The sequence below is a fragment of the Arvicola amphibius genome, chromosome 10, assembly GCF_903992535.2.
Source record: "Arvicola amphibius chromosome 10, mArvAmp1.2, whole genome shotgun sequence".
Lineage (NCBI taxonomy): Eukaryota > Metazoa > Chordata > Mammalia > Rodentia > Cricetidae > Arvicola > Arvicola amphibius.
Genome location: NC_052056.1, coordinates 37,224,144 through 37,241,387, shown reverse-complemented (window position 1 = coordinate 37,241,387; position 17,244 = coordinate 37,224,144).

Genomic DNA, 17,244 nt, shown 5'->3' with positions numbered 1-17,244 from the left:
CGAACTCTTTTCATTTTCTTTCTCAACATAGCTATTTTAATTCTTTTCACATTCCATAAGCATATAATAATAGCTTTATATTTCTCTATATAAAGCCTTGAAGAAGTTTTAAGATTAAATGAGTTAAAATTCTATATTTGACTTGGAATTTGACATGAGTATATTGACATTTCCAATTCATGAATATAGTATGTTTCTTAATTCATACCTTTGAATTATTTCATACAAATTTTGTAATTTTCAGCATGTAATTCTCATTACATCTTATTACTTAAATATTTAAGTTTATCACTTTCACTAGAGCAAGAAGATTTTTACTGTAAGCATAATTTATTTAAATTCAGTTTCCTTTGAATTATATAGGCATACTGTTAATTTTTGTGACTATCCTTTTCTCTGTGCTTTTGTTGAAGTCACTTATTAGCACAATGAATTGGTTTTGTAAGTATTACTTGAAATTTTCAATAATTAGCTCCTGATTTCAAGAATACAAACATTCAGGCTTCTCACAATAGGGACTCCGCTCAAACTCTAAGCAGTTGTTTTGCTGCCAAGGTGAAATCTCACAGAGACCTTTCTATGCCATTACTTAGAGTTCACTGAGCACAAGCTGCTGGTGTAGGATAGTAGCATAGTAGTTCAAAGACTACATGGAATTAAATTCCTACTTGTTCATGCACTAGGCTTCCTAACTTGTTTAAATTTCCTAAACTCGAAATTTTTCCATCTGTAAGCATAGATAATAATGCCATCTCTCCTATAAGAGCAGATAGGATTTAACTGAACTAAATCTTATTACAAAGCCTGATAGGGTTTAAGTACCTAGCACACATCTGTTGTTATTAAAAAGCATCCTGTCCTAGCATTCTGTATGTTACTAGCTAGATGCATCATATATGCTGTCCCCTGATTTTTAGCATTGCCTTGTAATAAATTTTAAGATTTTTTGGTATTTTTTCAAGTAAGTGAGAACTCATATAATCTGTGGTGGTAAAAATTCTTCCACTGTGTGTTAATACAGTCTCCAATGTTTCTTTGGTCAACACATTCCACACAGTGTTGGACACTGAAAACAAATTCAGTTGTTTCCTGAAACACAGAGCCTTTCAGAAAGGGAATCATTTTTATGTAAGAATGAACAATTTCTGATAAATCAGGTAATTCTAGATGGACAAGGCAGCCTCTTTCACTTAGAAGTTTCTTAAGGAGCTGTCTGTATTCCTCATGTTTATAGTTTCTTGCCTTGCTTTGGCAGTATGGGCTTGATATTCTAAATATATCATGAAATAAGCTGCATATTTGGCTCCAAAATTATTCTGTTGGTCCAAAATGGTATCAAAATCATTAACTAAATTCACATTGACTTGGAAGTACAGGGAGAAAAGGAACTCGGGTGAAAAAATGGCTTTAATGCCAAGACTGAGCTCTGTTTCAGTGCTGTGGCAGCCACAGTAACACAACCAAAGCAGACAAGGGGCAGGTGTCTTCTATGTTCTGACATACCTAAAGCAGACGAGAAACAAGTGTCTTCTATGCTCTAACACACCCAACGTAGACAAGGGGCAGGTGTCTTCTATGTTCTATGTGTTAGTGAGGATACCAGTCAGTGGCAAACAGTATGGTGGTTCTTCTTAGTCCTGCTTTGTTAGAAGAAGATGTGGATATTGAGTTCATGCTATTTTCTTAAAATTTCTCCTATTACTTCTGGGTCCCTATGTTTCGAATTTTCTCTCTGTACTTCCAGAAGTAGGTTTTCAAAGAGTCTTCACTAGTAAAATGCTTTCTCATTGTAGGCTTCTGGTAGAGTTGGCCTCTTTTTTGTTATTTATGAGGTGACAACTGGCCCCAGAAGACCACATGGTCTTTCTACACAAACACACTGAAAACAAAATAAGAAAAACGATTCCAAGTCAGCCCTGAAAAGCACATTGTTCACTGTTCTATTCGGTCATTGTTCTAAGCATGTGGTGATGGACTAAGAATTAATTTAATAGTAAATTGCTGATTTTCTTAATCAGACATAGCAAAAGGTGGTTGCAGGTTTAGTTAAACAAATACTAGTAGGATTCCAAATAGGATGAACAAAAACATTTCAGTATTTTAAGATGTGCATTCTAAAAACACTGTAATGGCTTTTGTCTTTAACTCCTTTCTTTTCACACATACACATGCATGTGCATGTACACATGTGTGTGCACACTCATGTATATATCCCTATGTGCTATCTTGTGTCTATTCAGGAAAATATTTACCTGTACATAGATCGCTGATAAATTATCCAGTACAATTTAGAGGTATTGTTATAAATATTTTCTAGTCCACTGCTGTTTTTCAGCAATATTATAATATTGCTACACTGTTAATATTAACTTCTAGATACTGTTAAATAAAATACTTGCCATATTACATTAAATAAAATATTTTAAGGCTTCTTGTTCACATAATATAATTGAACAATTGAGAATGTTTAAAATATAAAAGCATAGTGAAAATAAAGCTAAACAATACTCCCATAACCAAAGAAAACCCAAAAACTCAATTCCTGTTTTCTTTAACATGAGACCACTTCAGAGAAAGCAGTATGCTCTGAGTGTTTGTTTAAGATTGGAATCTATGTAGAACTGAAAACTTAGTATTTTCTCTTTTATTGAAATGATTTTTTCTCATATAATTTGTTTTAATTATAGTTCCCCTGGGCTGGAGAGATGGCTCAGAGGTTAGGAGCACTGGTTGCTCTTCCAGAGGTCTGACTTCAACTCCCAGCAACCACATGGTGGCTCACAACCTAGTGTGCAAGAATACATACAGAGCACCAATATAAATAAAGTATAAAGTTTTTAAAAAGAAAAGAATTATAGTTTCCCCGCCCTCTACTTCTCCCAGTTCCTACCGCACCTCCCCTCTCATCCATATCCACTCCCTTTCTGCCTCTCATTAAAAAAAAAAAAAGCAGATTTCTAAAGGGATAATCATAAAATAAAATCCAATAATAACATGGAACAAAACTAGGAAATTAGAATTGGACAAAATGAACAGAAGAAAAAGAGTCCAAAAGAAAGCATAAGAAACAGAGATCTACACATTTTCACAGTCAGGAATCCCATAAAAACACTAAACTGGAAGCCATAATACATGCACAGTTTTTGATGGTGTAGATAGCAATTTTTAAAATTCATATATTTACTTTACAAGCCGGCTGCAACCTCCCTGCTATCCTCCCTTTCCAGTCCTTCTCTCCTATCCCCCTCCCACGCCTATATTCCTACTCTTCTGTCTCCATCCAGGAGAGGCTGGTCTCCTGTGAGTATCAATAGAACATGGCATATCAAGTTGCAGCAGGACCGAGCACCTCCCCATATTAAGGCTGGGCAAAGTGTCCCAGTATGAGGAGTAGGATCCCAAAAGCTAGCAAAAGAATCAGAAACAACCCCTGTGCCATTGTTAGGAGTCCCATAAAAGAAGCAAGCTACACAACTCTAACTTATGCAGAGTGCATTTTCTAAACATTTTGTTGATAGATATGAAAGCTATATTTAACAAAGTTAAATTATATTATAAAATTCTTTTATAACTTAATTTTAAAAGAATAACCAATCATGATCACTTTAATGACAGTCAATATATCTTCATCATCAGTTAGAGGCTATAAAATATTTTCCATGATTTTTTCAACCAAGTTTTAGGTTATGTGTGTATTGTGGATTTTCAAAACAATTCCAAACTGAGATACATATGTCTATCTTTGTGTAAATTATTTGTTATTTCCTTGGGGAAATTCCTAGAAATGGAATTGTTGGAGCCAGTAGGAAATGTTTTTAATGTGTGTAACATATACTGTGTAGTTGTCACCCAGGTCCTTTGTGTTCAGCTCCACTTCTTTTTTTTTTTTTTTTCTATAGCCTTTTAGTTCTATTTTTTTTGTTTGTTTTTTTTTTGTTTTTTTTCTCATGGTTTATTTTTTTTATATTTAAAAATTTCCATCTCCTTCCCTCCTCCTCCCCCCTCCCTCCCCTCCTCCTCCCCCCTCCCTCCCCTCCTCCTCCCCCTTCCCTCCCCTCCTTCTCCCCCTTCCCTCCCCTCCCCTCCACCCATACCTCCCCTCCCTCCCTCTCAAGGCCAAGGAGCCATCAGGGTTCCCCACTCTATGCTAAGACCAAGGTCCTCCCAACTCCCCCCAGGTCCAGGAAGGTGATCGACCAAGCTGAAAAGGCTCCCACAGAGCCCGTCCATGAAGAACAATCAGAGCCCAGAGCCATTGTCCTTTGCTTCTCAGTCAGCCCCCGCTGTTGGCCACATTCAGAGAGACGGGTTTGGTCGCATGATCCATCAGTCCCATTCCAACTGGAGTTGGTGATCTCCCATTAGTTCTGTCCCACCGTCTCCAGAGTGAACGCACCCCTCTCGTTCCTGACTTTCTCCCTCATGTTCTCGCTCCTTCTGCTCCTCATCAGGACCTTGGGAGCTCAGTCCAGTGCTGGACTGTCTGTAGCAGCATGGGTTTCCTTATTCAGTATCATGCGTCAACAGCATCAGTAAGCTTTCATTTTTATGCCCAACTGGTTATTGGAAAACACCACTTGTACACTGTGTTAAACTAAAATTTCTGTTTTCATTTGAAACTATATTTATTTATTCAGTATTTCATAGTGTGTGTGTGTGTGTGTGTGTGTGTGTGTGTGTGTGTGTGTGTGTGTAAGATGGAATCCAGAGCCTTAAACATGTGCTGATACTGGCTTACACCACACCAAGCCTACTGATAACTTTTTATTATTACTCTAAATGGTTAAACTCAATCTCAGTATTGATGTTTGCAGAGGGAGTGGATTACTAGAGTTTCACATATTTTAAATGTAGAACAATTTTTAAGCTCATCAATTTCTTTCAAAATCAGAATATCTAATAGACTTTTAAAGAAGAAGAAAGTTTGTTTTTAGACCTTTTTTAGTGTCGTTCTATTAGAAGGAAAAGTTTAGATTGTAGAGTAGAATTTTAATTGTAAATTTTGCATATATTCTAATATTAAATACTGAGATCTCTATGAGGTCTTTATGGTATAGGTACTGAATGAATCCATGAACTAGCCTGTCTATTTTCTTTAAACAATATTACACAGTGATAGTACAAAACTTCTACTGCAAGAGATGTCATATCCCTAAATGACAAAAACTCTAATTTGAGTCTGAGTCTGCTAGGTGTCTAGAGTTTGAACTATAAGTTATTAACAATATACTGCTTTCTCTTCAGTGGTCTCACGCTGACGATAGTCAGTTCTCTCTTGATGATGGAAGATGCAGCATTAATCCTGTCACATGATAAACTAGCCGTATCCCACTACTAGACATTTAAACAATGAGAAGAGAGAGAAGCACTTGTTAGCGTTTTCTTCATTCAGTTCCCTTTCTCACTGCCAGGCTTCTGCTTCAGCCAGCCATGCGGTGCATGATGGTTTGTGTGAGAGCCGATCCCCCTCTTTTCCCACAGGCACTCATCCATCCCTGTTCTGTTTTCCTTCATCTTGAGGGTAATGTGTGATATGCCAGGCCCAATTCATTACTCATGTGGAGCCTGCAAATTCTTCAGAAGTCAGAGCACTGGTCTTTGTGGTCCGATGGTCCTTGCTCTCTGCCCTTTGGGACCCGAGAGTGAGAGAGGCTGTCACACTGGGAAACACAGACTCTGCTGTCTCTCAAGCCCCCAGCCCTGCTGCAGTAGTTCACAGCTGGCCTTTCTTTCTGTTCTATAGCAGCAGCATAGCAGCCAGGGTGTGGCTTGTGTTTCTGATTGTTTACAGGCTCATGGAACCCATGGAATGGGTACATAACTGTCCACAAATCTCTCCAAGTATCCCTTACAATTTAATCTCCATGTGCTTTTCTCCATGGCAATAAAATTTTCCATTGTGAGGGGGAGCCCTTGGCTGTCTTGCAAACTTTGCAGAAAAATACACATTTGCCCTCCTATCTTCCCATCTCTGAGACTAGCGCAGAGTCGGGATTCTTTAGACCCACAGTTACGCTGATTTATTACAAAAGGACTTTGTTTGCTCATTTAACAATTATTTAATAAGAGCTGAATGTACACTAGATACTACTGAGGGCACAGAGTGATAAGTCAGATGAGAGACCCCCTTCCTGGGTGGCATTAGAATCAGAAGAAACAAGAAGCAAATAACCTAATAAGTGAGAACAGTGATGTCTGCCGTGAGTGTCCGCAAAAGAATGATGCCTGCTGATGTGAATGGCTGGTGGTAACCAGATCTACATAGATCTGTAAGCAAAGGATATCACTGTATTAACAGAGGCAACATTTCTAAGAAGAGACAACCTTAGTCTAAAAGGAGGAATTTAGAGAAAAAAAGGCTCAGTGAAAGAGAAATCATAGAAAATACAGGCACAGGTCATACTAAGCTTTGTGAACTAGGAGGATGAAGACTTTAGATGCTTTTTATTATTATTATTCTGAATATAATAGAAAGTAACTGAAAGGTTTGGGTTAAGTGTTACTAGATTTATTTTCTAGAGGCCTGCCTCTAGGGGTCTTAACAGACAGGTTTGGCCACATACCTGCCTTGAGAGCTCAATTAATAGAGATGAAGAAGGATAGGGGTTTATTTCTTGCCAGCACCAGGAAGATAGCTGTTTAGAAAACTGTCCTCTCCCTCCAGACAAAGATTCAAGGATCTATAAAGAAGGACAAATGCAGACAAAAGATACACATATGCACAGAAGTTCTGGTCAAGTTGGGGTCTGCATGGTCTGCCTGTAAATCTCCCTATTTTGAAGGATCCAACCATGTTATGGAGGGAACTGAAGCAATACTTTGTGTTTTCATGGTTTTATTCATCCTTTTCAAATAGATTAGAGAGGAGCAAAAGCAATGGAAAATACAATCTAGAAGAAAGAAATGCTGGAGTTCTCACCTGAGCAGTTGGGAGGTGCTGCGGGGAGGTGTATAGCTAACAACTACTGGCCTACTGGAGCGTGGTCTCATAGACTATTTACCTGAATGCGGAAGTGCGTCAGGCCCTCTTCCATGTCTGCCTCTCCCCCTGGACCCCGGTTTTGCTGGTTTGGTTTGTTTGGATCTCATCTTTATCCATCGTTCACGCAGAGAATCCTGATTTGTAAGTTTTATCTATTAATAAATACCTGTATATTTCCTAGTTCTGAGCTAGTGTGGGATTCCTTTGATTAAGTACCAGATCTCTCCGTGTTCAAGCATACTTTGATTAGTTGAACCCCAAGTGAAGAGTGCCTTCACTGAAAACATACAGTGTACATGGGTGAGCGAGGAGGATCTTTGGAGCCAAATCATCTCTATTTCTTTCAGCGGTGTCAGCTTTCTTATTCTGTACATTCAGTTATTCTGTTCTCTGTGCACCAGTGTTTAGTCAAACACAGCTAGAATTCATCCTCATGGCATTGATCTGCTCCACATTGGAAAAGTTCTTAAGCCCAATGGACTTGCCTTGTCACCTTCTTGCCAGCTAGTTTTTGCCCCACCCTCTCTTTTAAGCTCTTCACTTAGTCACACATATCCGTCCAGCAGGAGTCTCCTTATGACACATCTTCCTTCTTATCTGTTATGGTTTTTTCCCATTATTCTTTGTCATATCTTACTTTGAGCTCAAGGAAAATTCTGTTCCATGGCCACCTGCTCCTTGGCTTCCCCTTATCAATAGCTGAACCCCTCTCCTTCCTCTCTTCTTTCACAGAAGTCATTTGAACTTCTGCTTCCAGGATCACTTTAATGCAACCTGCATGGTCTTATATAACTGTCTTAAAATTTTCTTTTATCACAGTTACAAATTTTTACACTTTCTTTTCCTCCTCCCCATACTTTTAATACCATGGCCCCTTTTTAGGTTAGAAATATGACATAATTCTTGGATAATCAATGGTTGCTTTCTGAACAAATCAATCATTTAGGTTTGTTTTGAAATATGTCATATAAGCAGCCTGAGCTTATAAAAGCAAAACATTTGACTAAAGATCAAAATCATAAAAATAAACCTTAAGAGGTATAAAATAAAATGAAATGAAGAATATTGGCTTGCACAACAGATTTCTTAGGCAACATGCTTAGGTTTCATATTACAAATTGTAATGATTTGATTGGCCCTTCGGACCCCACAGGATTATAAAATATTTCCATTTCTCCCCAAATACTGAATTGTTTGAAAACCTGAAGTTAACCATTCTTACATGAATGTTTCCTACTACCTGTTTGTATTGCTTTGCTTCTGTGTTTATTAGAACAAGCCAGGTGGTAGTGGTGCACACCTTTAATCCCAGCACTCAGGAAGCAGAGGCAGGCAGATCTCTGCGAGTTCGAGCCTGGTCTACAAGAGCTAGTTCCAGGACAGGCTCTAAAGCAACACAGAAACCCTGTCTCAAACAAAAAAAGAACAAATATTTCTAAATGTAAACTAGCGGTTGAGCATCCTGCCCAAGCCTGAAGTCTGTGTCTACACACAGACCTTTCAGAATATGATTCTCTGAAATAACAACAATAAAATCTAATGAAATAGAATGAATGGACTTCAAGTCCACTGAATTGTGATAATTCACATATCAACTTAGTTTCTTTGAACATTTCAGTTAAACCTGGAAGAAAAACAAATAGCAATTTGTACTTCATTTTTTATCCATGAATTATGAAACAATCAAGCTCATAGTTAAGTACATATGCACTGCCTTGAGCTTATGCAGTTTATTCATGGTGAAAGCAATGTACACAGTTACTGTGTGAAGAATGTGTGCTGGTCCTCCGGCAGTGTGGAGCCAGATGAGCGTGAGTGTGTGGTCCACTGAGCTGGGGACTGTGGGAGGTCCTACCACACCTGTTCCTGGTGCCTTTCATTTCCTTCATATTGCTGCCGTTTGACCAAATCATCCCATAAAGTTGGTGTTCTCTCTCACAACTGCCACAGAATTTTCTGGTATGGCAAAGAATAATGTTTTGAAGATTATTATGATGCACACCAATTGAATCGCTTTCAGGTGTTAGTCCTGAGCTGAGGAAGAAAGGGAACTCCCAATCACACAGAATCCTAAATACAAATAAGTCACATGTCAGATTGCACTGTCTTAAATGAGTGCCTTAAATGAGACACTTTTATATATTTGAGTGAGAATATTGTTTCCTTATAACATTCTTCCATGCCACCCTGCTCCAGAAGTAGTACAGCTGCTGTCAGGTAACAAAGAGGGGGTTAAGACCTTCCTTATTGGCTTATCTGGCCCCAGGTGTGAACATTGCCTTACAATTAACACTGCAAATGTTCTGTTCTTAAGGGTTGCTAATACTCAGAAATCTGTACTGGCCTGCCCTTGGGGTTCTGACAGGCTATTTCTTCAGCTGTAGCCAGTAAGAGCATCTCCTACACATTCACTGCTTTCCATTTTAAAAGGGCCCTGCCAACCTCCCATCTCTCTTTTTCTTTCTCTGTCTCCTCTCCTTCCATCCTCTCCCCTCTGCTTCCTTCCCCTCCTGTCCTCTCTTCTCCTTTCTTCTCTTCTGCTTCTGGCCCTAGAGGCTGATATATACTCTCCCTCCCCTGTTTTTCCATTCTCTTTCCAAACAAAAGACAAAAAAACTAACAAAAACCCTTTATGTGAGTTCTGTTGCTTGGTGTCTTTCTCTCTTGTGCCGTTTAAAAAAAATGCAACAAGGGTCAGTGCAGAAACTATATGAGTTTGCATGCTTCCTGCAATTGTTCTAGATCTAAAAGAAATAGTTATGGCAACAAGTAGTTAAAGAGGAAAATTGCTTCTTGTAGGGTTATTTCAATGGAATATAAATAATTATTATACTGACACCTTGGAACCTCTAATAAATTAACAAATAGATAAAAGTTGTATCAGTTACTTGTTCCCACATATATAAAACTATCTCATAAAACATAAGATGTATACTGTCAAAATATTAAACCTAAATCTCTACATACCTATTCATATAATATTATATATTGAATATTAATATACTAAAAATACAAAAGGAGAACATGTTTAAATAATTTGCAAAATTCAAATACAAACACTATATTAGAGAAAAAAAGCAACCTAGACTCTTTAACAAATAACCAAAAGGAAAAATGGTGGATTGGGAAGTCATGGATGAAAATTGAATTATAGTCTCACATAAAGACCTTATTTGAAGAAAACAAATGGAAAAATTGTAAAATAAACAGGTAACATGAAAAGGATATTTGAATACTGATTAGATTTTAGTAACATTGTGAAATATTTTTAGTTTTCAAGTACAAGAGAGGTAAAATTGTTATAGAATTTTAAAAATATATTTTACACTGGAGTTTTGTAAATTTCACACATGTATTTGGATTTTAATACTACTCCTCCTTTTCCAAGTCCTTTTAGATATATTTCCCCACCACATCTTCCTCCTTTCATGTGTTCCTTCATTGATTTGCTATGGGATAATGCTCTTGTACATTGTAAAGATATATCATTCATATTGGCTTAATACAATGCCAATTGGCCAGTAGCCAGGCAGGAAGTATAGGCAGGGCAACCAGACTAGGAGAATTCTGGGAAGAGGAATGACAGAGGCACAGTTGCCAGTCAGATGCAGAGGAAGAAAGATGAGGAATGCCTTACTGAGAAAAGGTACCAAGTCATGTGGCTAAACATAGACAAGAATTTATGGGTCAATTTAAGTTGTAAGAGTTAGTTAGTAATAAGCCTGAGCAATAGGCCAAACAGTATGAAATTAATATAAGCCTCTGTGTGTTTATTTGGGACTGAATGGCTATGGGACCAGGCTGCAGGACCAGGCTGTAGGACTATGTAGAAACTATAGTCTACATTGATTCAAGTTAATTCTGTCCATATGTGCATGGGTATAGGCCCATTCACAGGATCATGGGCAACCCACCAGGGCTACACCTCTGAAGAAAATTGATACATCCTTCCCCTGTACCCACCAACTGCCAATCCGCAATCCACTAACCTCAGCTATATGGTGGGACTTTACAAGTCCCTCCCAGTCCTTGCTGCAATTTGTAGGCTTGATTTTGTATAGACAGCCACATTTTCTGTGAGTCTCACAATCCCCTGTTATATCAAAAAAGCAAAAACAAAAACAAAACAACAACAAAAACCCTACTGTTTCACTGCAGTCTTCTCCAGCCTCTGGCTCTTATAAATTTTCTGGCCCAGCTTCCTTCATGTTCCCTGAGCCTTTGTGGGAAGTGGATATGATACAGACATCCCAATCAGGGATGAGCATGCCACAATCACTTATTCTCTGTTCTTTGACCAGTTGCGAGCCTTCATATTAACCACTGTCAGCCGCATAAAGAAAATTCTCTGAGAATTGAGAGTTGAGAACTGCATTAATCTATTGTCATAAAGATAAATATTTAGAAGGCAGTCTGTTTGGTGCTATGTCTATTTAGCAAAATAATCCTAGTAATTCTCTTCTTGGGCCCATGACCTCTGCAGACTTGGGTTTTGGCTCGATTTACAGTATCAGGCATGAAATGCATCCCTGTGTAGTAGGCTTCAAATCTAACCAGAAGGTGGTTGGTTACCCCTGTAGTATTAATGCCATCATCACACACTTATGAATATCTTACAAGTAGTCATTGTTGTAGTTCATTAGGTTTACAGCTGTTGATAAGTTTTCTCCTTCAGAGGCCTATATTGTATCTTCTACAACTGTAATAGCTATGGTTACATATTTTTAAATATGTGCTAAAAATGAGAACATTTTTCATTTTTAGTCTCAGGATTTCTAATATTACTAAAAGTTATTGAGAACCCTTATAGTATTTTTAATGGTTGAAACTAGTCAAACTGAAAACTAGTATCACTAGTCAATGTTTTAGAAATTTAGAGTTCAATATTAAAACAAAGCATTAATTTAAATTAATTAATTTAAAATATTGCCAACCATCTAAGTATATAAATACTATGTAAGTTGAGATACTTGTTCATCAAAACTTGTTAGCTCACCTGTAAAAATCAGGAAGTAATATTTTCTCAGTAAGAGGCCTATAATAATACTAATGAGGAATTAGTATATTTAATGTAATTTTTGTTGTACTGAGATACTCAGTATTTTGTGCTTGCTAGACAAGAGCTCTATCACTAATCTTTATCCTTGACCCCAATGTATTTTTATTAAGATAACTGTTTCTAAAAAACCAATAAAATTATAAATGTGGTATTGTTTTTATGTTTTCAAAATTTTTAAAAGAAACATTGCTTGTTTGTTTATTTCCTCTTCCTTCTTCCTTCCTTCCTTCCTTTCTTTCCTTCTACAGGACAAGGTTTCTCTGTGTAGTCCTAGTTGTCCTGGAACTCACACTGTAGACCAGGTTGGCCTGGAACTTACTCTGTAGACCAGGCTAACCTCAAACTCAGACAATCTCAAAGATAGCTTTCTTTTTTATTTTAAAAACCATCTTTTTTATTTTACACACCAATCCCAGTTCCCCCTCCCTCTGCTCCTCCACCTTCTCCCTCTTCCATCCTCCAAGGACTCCTCAGAGAGGGTAAGGCCTCCCATGAGGATCAAACAAAGTCTTTCACATTGAAGCAGGACCAAAGCCCTCCTCCCTGTATGCAGACTGAGCAACGTATCCCTCTATAGGAAATGGGATTCAAAAAGTCAGTTCATGCACTAGGGATAAATCCTGGTACCACTGTCACTTGCCTCACAAACTGCCCAAGCCACAAAACTGTCACCCACATTCAGAATGCCTACTTAGGTACTATGCAGATTCCCCAGCTGTCATTCCAGAGTCAGTGAGCTCCCACTAGCTTGTCAGCTGTTTCAGTGGATTTCCCCATCATAGTCTTGACCCCTTTGCTCATATTATCATTCCTCCCTCTCTTCAACTGGACTCCAGGAGCTTGGCCCAGTGCTTAGCTGTGGATCTCTGCATCTGCTTCCTACAGTTACTGAATGAAAACTGGATGTCCTCACTCAAAAGTGGGTATTAGATATAAATCAAAGGATAACCAGAAGTTCACAACTTACAGTCCACAACCCCAGAGATCCTAGGTAACAAGGAGGAACCTAAGGGAGACATACATGAATCCCCATGGGAAGGGGAAATAGACAATATCTCCTGAGTAAATAGGGACCATGAGGGAGGGGGTGGAATGGGAGCATGGGGGAGAACATGAGGGACTGGAATGGTCAAGTTAGGGGAAGGACAGAGAAGAAGAAAAAGGAAGGAGATATATTGATAGAAGGAGCCATTATGGGGTTAGTGAGAAATCTGGCACTAAGGAAATTCCCAGGAATTCACACAGATGACACAGATGACCCCAGCTAAGAATCTAAGCAATAGTGGAGAGGGTTCCTGAACTGCCCTTCCCCTGTAATCAGATTGATGACTACCTTAGTTGTCATCCAGTAACTGATGGAAGCAGATGCAGACATCCACAGCAAAGAAAGCTTTATTGATAGAAGTAGATTCTCAAATCTACATTTACATTCAATCCCTTGTGATGTCTTCTAACAGAGCACCTGAAAATGTTCGGTCTTTTTGTAAAAAGAAGATGGAGGGAAAATGGCAACAAGCTTCTTAGATTATTGTGGTAATGACTCAATGAAAGGGTCTTAGAGACCACCAACAGCCAAGCAGCCATGCCACAAGAAACACAACATTTGAGACAGATTCTCATATATTCTTTGGGTTTGGAAAAAAGGTGATTGAGTTTGTATTTAGCACAGTCTTTCTCTTAATTTGATAATGGTTCCCAAAGGAATGAGAAACACAGGAGTTCATTATACTAATCTCTTTCTGATGCTGATTTTTCCAAAACAAAAGTTTAAAAAAAATCAAATAAAGTTGATCTAAAGGGAAAAATGTCTTGCAAATGGGATAAATAGTTCACTATAATACAACCATGATTTCAGTTTTGAAAATTTTGGGCAAAGGAAAATCAATCTTGGTCTTCTAGCATTATCTGTAGGAAAACATAAATGAATAATAAATCACAGGCAATATCATATTATTATAGCATTAACATTTTGCAAAGGCCTACAGTTTCATTCCTTTAACTGAAATTGCCTGAAAATTTTGCCTCATTAATATAGAGTTGAATGGAATAGAGTTAACAGATTGTCAGTGGGTTTAGATTTCCTTGGCAATGCAGAGCTTACAACAAATATAAACATAACTGTTGGTAAAAGGAAAGCTTCTTACTGAGAAAACACCATTGCTTCCTGGTTTTTACAAGTAAGCTAACAATTTCTCAATGGACATATCATCTAAACTTATATAACATTTTTAAAAATATTAAAAAGAACAAGAAAGGTTCTCAATAAATTCTATAAGACTGTTATAAACTTATTACCCAAGCTACACAAAGGTAAAAGAAAGAAAAGGTATCATTGTCTAATTACATTACTGTCTATGGATATAAGAACAAAACCTTAACAAACCAAATCTAATGAGTATAAAACTATATATATATATATATATATATATATATATATATATGCATACCAATCTAGTATTTGTCTATTTGTCTATCCATGTATCTATCATTTATCTACCTATCTACCTATATATCTATCTATCTACTATCTTCCACGAAGTTAAGCTTTATCCCTAGAAATCAATGTAGGCAATAGAGTATCTCACTAAGCTAGAACTAGAGGGAATTTCCTCCTTTGTTTTCTCAATCCATTTTTTCTTTTGTACCTGGTGCCTATGCTTATCACACACTAATTCTCGGGCATCCTGTCACGGCAGACCCTCCTCCAAAGAAAATAAGTGTTTCTCCCCAGCAACTGCCAATAGCTCCTCAGTTACGGGTGGGACCACTATTAGGTCCCTCCCCCTTTCACGTTGGAATTTTTAAGTGGTTTAATCTTGTGCAGGTCTTGTGTTGGTGACATCAGCTGCTGTGAGTTCATGTGTGCAACAGCCAAGTCATGTCAAGAGCACAGGATTTCACGGTGATCCTCCCCATGTCCTTCTTCTGAAATGCTCCCAGCCCCCACTTGCTCTGAGTGGGGAGATGATTCAGATGTCTTGTCTATACCTGAGCACTCACACCATTTATGCTGAGCACTTTGAACAGTTATGAGTCTTTGCAGTAACTACTATCCACCAAAATAAACTTTTCTGACTGTTCGTGGAGAGCAGTACACATCTTGAACATAAAAATAAGTATCTAGAAGACATTTGTTAATAGGAACATTTAGAAAAATATAGGTTTCCCCTAGGGACTATGACCTGCCTGGTCATAATTTTTGACTGATGTGGGAGAATCTTCTGTTTGTGTTGATTTCATTCGTTAATAAAAAAAAAACTGCCTTGGCCCATTTAATGGGCCAGCCCTTAGGTGGGTGGAGTAGACAGAACAGGAAGAAGGAAGTGAGGTAGATGGCTCAGTCAGATGCCATGCCTCTCCTAAGTGAGACAGATGCCTCAAGCAGATGCCATGCCTCTCCTCTCTGAGCCAGACACAATGAAGCTCTGGCCCAAGATGGATGTATGTTAGAATCTTCCTAGTAAGGCACTACTTTGTGGTGCTACACAGATTATTAGATATGGATTAATCAAGATGTGAGTAAGAGGATGAAACTAATGGGCCAGACAGTGTTTAAATGAATACTATTTGTGTGTTGTTATTTCAGGTTTTATGCTAGCCAGGCGGCCGGGAGCCGGGTGGGATGAAAAGCAGGCCTGCCCGCAGCTCCCCACACTACATTTGACAATGTTTGCTTGACCAGGTTTCAATTCCCTTCTACAGAGGAAGCCTCAAAATCAAATAAAGGCGGTGGTTGATTACTCTAACAAACAGTTTTGCCAGTATTGCACCAGTGAGCACATCTTGCAAGGCTTAGCACTTGGTAAAACTATCTATGACTCCCCTACCCCATCCCACACCCTGCAGTATGCATAGCACTTTCCAGGACTAAGAAAGCCAGCCAGCAGAAAGAGAGAGAGTTTCTTGATGAACTTAATATTGACTTCTCCACATTCTACAGCTAAAGTGTGGAGTATCTTCAGTAACAGGATTGTACCACCTAAATATGGTGAGGAACCAAGAACAATGTTAATAGACTGTATTGTGCTGCGTGTCTCTGGGAACTCCTGCACTGATAACTCTTTCAGTGCTAACCTGTGCCCAGCGTTAGGATTTTCACTTAATAGTCCTTGTCTTCTGTGGCCACCATGGTTTCACTTTATGGAGTACCTTTGTTCAAGTCCTTTTCTGAAAATTCTATTTTTCAATGAGCTTACAATTTAGTGACTTTTCAGGAGGCCTTATATATGCTTACCTATAATTAAGCCTCTCCTTATACTCACTTTCCTGACTGTTTCCATCCCTGCTTAATTGGTGGTGGTGGTGGTAGGAGTCACAGTGGTCAAGAGGCAGTGACAGGGTGGTACCCCTATATGGAGATTAATATTCTAATTCTTCAACCCATTCTCCCATGAATATCATTTATTTCATTTTTTCTATTATTCAAACAATTTTCCTAAAAATGTTCCTGTAGTTGTCTCCTATAGGCTTTCAAAAGTCATTTCAAATAATATATATTTCAAATGCATGAAACATTGGGACCTATACATTTATTATAGATAATTTGTTCATTTACTTAAATTGAGATAGTCACATATTTGGACAGCATTACTAAAATAATTTATATTCATATCCCAAGCCAAAAAGTTGATAGAGTGTCTCTATGTCTGAGAAGTGGTAATAAAGTCTGTCTCAGCTTGGCAGGTTAAAAAAAAATCATTTGAGCAAAGACATGAATTCCATCCCTGAAATCCCCAGTAAAAGGAGACAACTTTGAAATGTGTTACACATGTGTACTGTGGCATCTGCGTACCCCTCATCTCCATTACACACAGTAGCAATGCCCTAAGATAAATAAATTAAACTTTGACTTGTTTCTCATGTGCCTTGTAAGCATTTCCTCAACTATGCTAGTCTATTGCTTGTCTTCTACCTGTTTTCCATTGGACTTCCTCCCTTTCTCATTGCAAACATTCTTGAAGCGTGTTTGAGGGTAAGTTTTCGTACTTTTCTGCATGCCTCAGCTCTCTACCAGTCAGGACTGCCCACTTTCCTCTTTCTTAAAGATGGACTCGCAGTTTAAATACTAGTACAATCAATTTCCATCTCTTATGATTCTTCTGCACTGTTTCGAATGTGTGAATCCCCTCAGATGTGGAGAGTGTGCAGTCTGTAGTACAGAGAATGCATTGGAGAGTCTCAGAGGGGCTTATGAAGCTAACTA